The sequence below is a fragment of the Octodon degus genome, unplaced genomic scaffold (assembly GCF_000260255.1).
Source record: "Octodon degus isolate 3935 unplaced genomic scaffold, OctDeg1.0 scaffold00419, whole genome shotgun sequence".
NCBI classification, from domain to species: domain Eukaryota; kingdom Metazoa; phylum Chordata; class Mammalia; order Rodentia; family Octodontidae; genus Octodon; species Octodon degus.
The window spans coordinates 269,148-273,008 of NW_004524995.1; the positions used below are offsets into that span (position 1 = coordinate 269,148).

Genomic DNA, 3,861 nt, shown 5'->3' on the forward strand with positions numbered 1-3,861 from the left:
ATAACAGCATATTTCATGCTAATTAAGTATGAAAAGAACTGAGTGCTTATGTAGATGTGTGTGGAAAGTAACAAAATGAGATAAGAAAACATAATGTGGTTATGATGGTACAAAACTAGGCTTTGGTTCCTGGAGGTGTAGCAGACAAAATAAGAATCTGAAAGTAAAATAAGCAAAAATTTCACAAAGACTTTGAATTCTACAAAATTATATGTATTTTCTTGCCTTTTTTGTACCTTTTCTTTCCCTTATATATAAGTGCTTGCCTTTCTTGGACCATTCCTTCTATTTGAATTCTTGGAACTTTGGTCTTCTTTGTCTTCATTTACTATCCTTCAGAAGCCATTGTAGTGCTTTCTTAGTGGTCATGATTTTTTTTAAATTTTATTTGAAATAATATACAAGAATATAGCAAAATTGAGGGGCAACATCATGATGTGTAAGGAACTGAAATCAATTTTTTCAGCTGTGATTCCTAACCAGAACACCACTTGGTAATTAACATAAAAGCCATGATTGCAGCTCAGAGCCAAAGCAGCTGTATTGCCAATGTCCCTGCTCTAATTTAGACAGTTGGAGGAAAGGTAAAACGCAAGTGCTGCACTGCAGTAAGTGCAAAGACTGCCCCCACCATAAGGATATGATGACAAAATATAACTAAGATATGTGGCTGAGGAGATACAGGACACAAAGTTAAAACATAGAAGGGTGTCAACTGTTAATAGCACCATTGTGGTGACTATATCCCAATACTTTTAACTACTTTACCTCGACCTGGGCTGGTCTCCATTTAAAATAATGGACTAGTGCTGCCACCTGGTGCAAAATCGCAGCATGCCACCGCTAAGGGTGGCAGATAGCTCTTCTCACTGGGACAGCGACACATTCCACCTGGCACCTGTTCTATAGTCTCTTTGCACTGGCCAGCCCGATGGGGCCTGTGTTTGGCACAGATGCTGGGCCATGTGGCGGATGCTTGTGACAGCCCAACTGCCAGCTTCTGCTTCTCTCCATCGGGTATAGGTACAGATTATAAGCAGTAAGGAGCCAATACATAAACAGCAGTTATATGTTTTTAAATTTCCCTTTGTACAATTTAAAATACACATGTATACACTTCATCTCTTTCTACTAAACTTTAGCACCACAGGATATCAATTTTCAAGCCTATATTACCTGATAGACATATTTGAATGTTGGAAGGAAATAAGTCAATTTGGTTTACAATGTTGATAATTTTAGCATGCTTAATGCTCTAATGGAGAAAGCAAATCTTCACTCATATTATTAAATCATTTCAAGACTCAATGCTGGGGGCTGGGGAGATGGCTCAGTGGAATAAGCACTTCCCTGGCAAGAGCAAGAGCCTGAGTTCAATCCCCAGTTCTGCAAAAAAAAAAAAAAAAAAAAAGAAAAAAGACTCAATGCTTCAGTATCTTATGGTCACACGAATCCAGGACCAACAGTGAGACTTTGATCTTAAGCCTTTACATCAATAGTCAACGTTATGCAACTACAGACTTAAGAATGTAGCATCCTGGTTTAATGTTGTTATGAGCCTGAATTGGTTCTTTTCCTTTTCCAACAGTCAGGATTTAAACATTTTTGTTCTTCAGTCAAAGCCTTTGCTTCTACTGTGTGCATCTTCTTCTCTTCATTCTTCATTTTCTTCCACCTGTCATCAAGAATCACACTTATGGCTCTGTTATCTTTTCCTGGATACATCTGAGTATATTCAACTCTGTACTTTGTGGCAAAAAGCATGAAGGCATTCACTGGTCTTTTACACTTATTAGGAGAAGTTACACTCACAGTCCCTTAACTGTGTTTTTTTTTTTTTTGGCAGAACCGGGGATTGAACTCAGGCCCTTGTGCTTGCCAGGGAAGCACTTATTCCACTGAGCCATCTCCCCAGCCCTTAACTGTGGTTTTTGACAGCTTAAGCATACAAAGAATTGGAAGAGAGCTGTGACGATCCAGGTGAGTACAATTTTTACTGAATTGGGATCCTGCAAAATCTTGGCCCTAGGTCCTCTGCAAGACAAGGAAGCACGGTGCTGATGAGCCATACTGCTCAGCACATAAACTGCCAAAGAATTCATGGGTATGAAGTCATAGCTTTTAAATGGATCAAAAACACCTGAATCGTCAAAATTAATAGCGTTGGGGGCTGGTGAGATGGCTCAGTGGTCTAAAGCACCTACTTAGAACAAGCTTAGCAAAGCACAGGGACCGCGGTTCAATCCCCCAGCACCACATGCCAGCCAGCCCCGCCCCCTGGTGGGTTGAGCTGGCCACACACACACACACACACACACACAAATAAATAAAAATAAATTAAAAAAATTAATAGCATCGGGGAATCCGGAGGCAGGCAGACGTCGCCGATGTGGACCTTGCAGCACGGAATGCTGTGTTGCGCCACAGTGAGACTCAGGCAGAAGGATGACCAGTCTTTATTTTTAACATGGAAAGGGTGGTCCAGCTTGCACTCTACCATAAGTAAGCCATCTTCAACTGTGCCAGGATCAAAAGTCAACTTCAGTACAAATTTACCAAATGATATACTTTCTTCACGTGATAACTTCAGACCATCAGAACCATGGCCCTTGTGAGTGCCCACATCTGGAGATCTTCCTCATTATCACAGCCTTCAGCTCTAGCAAAGTCTTCCACATCCTGCCATTCCTTATTGCTTCCCTCATGAAAGCACAGTCTTGTGCCTTTTAAAAAACAGTGCCAAACAGTTGAGAGCCAGGAATTGCACCATCCCAAGTCATCATCATCTGACAGGGAGCATGTGCAGAAAATACCAGATTCTGACTCCCTGTTTTCCTGCTCTTGCCTCACTGGTGTATCTTCCTTCCAGTGGTGATGAGGGAAAGTTGGCTCACTCTTTGAAGAGGACCCTGGCAGAGGGTGTGCATAGGAATGTAAACTTTTGCTTGTAGTGATGATATGTACAGGAGATGATCTGTTATAAAATGAGCACTGCATGAGTGGACTCTGTGTGCTGGTGGCAATATTTGCTAATTTGGTCAGCTAATCCACCTCATTTTCTTGGTAAGTATTTTCTGGTATGTCTGAGGTATTCTGGTTCCAAGATGAACTTGTATACTCTTGATGTGAAACATCTGAACTTAACTGGTATATGACAGACTGGGTAGGATCATTCTGAACAGCCTGAAGTTCAGGAAGGTCATCAAGCTCCATGTGCTCGTCACAGGAGTTGTACCCAGGTGAAGATGGCAGGTTTTCATTACAGTGTAGCAACTCCAGAGAGTCGTTCAATCCTGACACTCTGTTGTCCATCACCAGCAGGAGTTTCTTTCTTTTTTTAAAAAAATTTATTTATTTATTTATTTATTTATTTATTTATGTGTGTGTGTGTGTGTGTGTGGCCAGCTCAGCCCACCAGGGGACGGGGCTGGCTGGCATGTGGTGCTGGGGAATTGAACCACGGTCCCTGTGCTTTGTTAAGCTTGTTCTAAGTAGGTGCTTTAGACCACTGAGCCATCTCACCAGCCCCTCATGACTTTTTTTTGGTCATGAATTATTCTGGTGTTTTTTCATGAAAGTACCATATTTTTCCATCATATTTGTAAAGATATTTTTCAGGTTACATCAAACTGCGTTTGCAGCTATTATAGGGCTTGAAAAACCTCCAAGCTCTCCTTATTTTAGGGTTTGTGTTGAGAAGTCTCCTGAATGCTAATGAGCATTCACCCACCTTATCTTTGACAAAGCAGCCAAACATACTCACTGGAAGAAAGATAGCCTCTTTAACAAATGGTGCTGGGAAAACTGGCTCTCTACATGCCAAAAACTAAAACTTGACCCAGGTCTATCACCATGCACTAA

The 3,861-nt window shown here is 41.3% G+C and overlaps 1 pseudogene; it reads right to left on the reverse strand.

The window, feature by feature from the left end:
* Nucleotides 1-1,542: 1,542 nt before the first annotated feature.
* The window catches only part of LOC101587314, a 10,083-nt pseudogene continuing 7,764 nt past the window's right edge, over nucleotides 1,543-3,861 (reverse strand).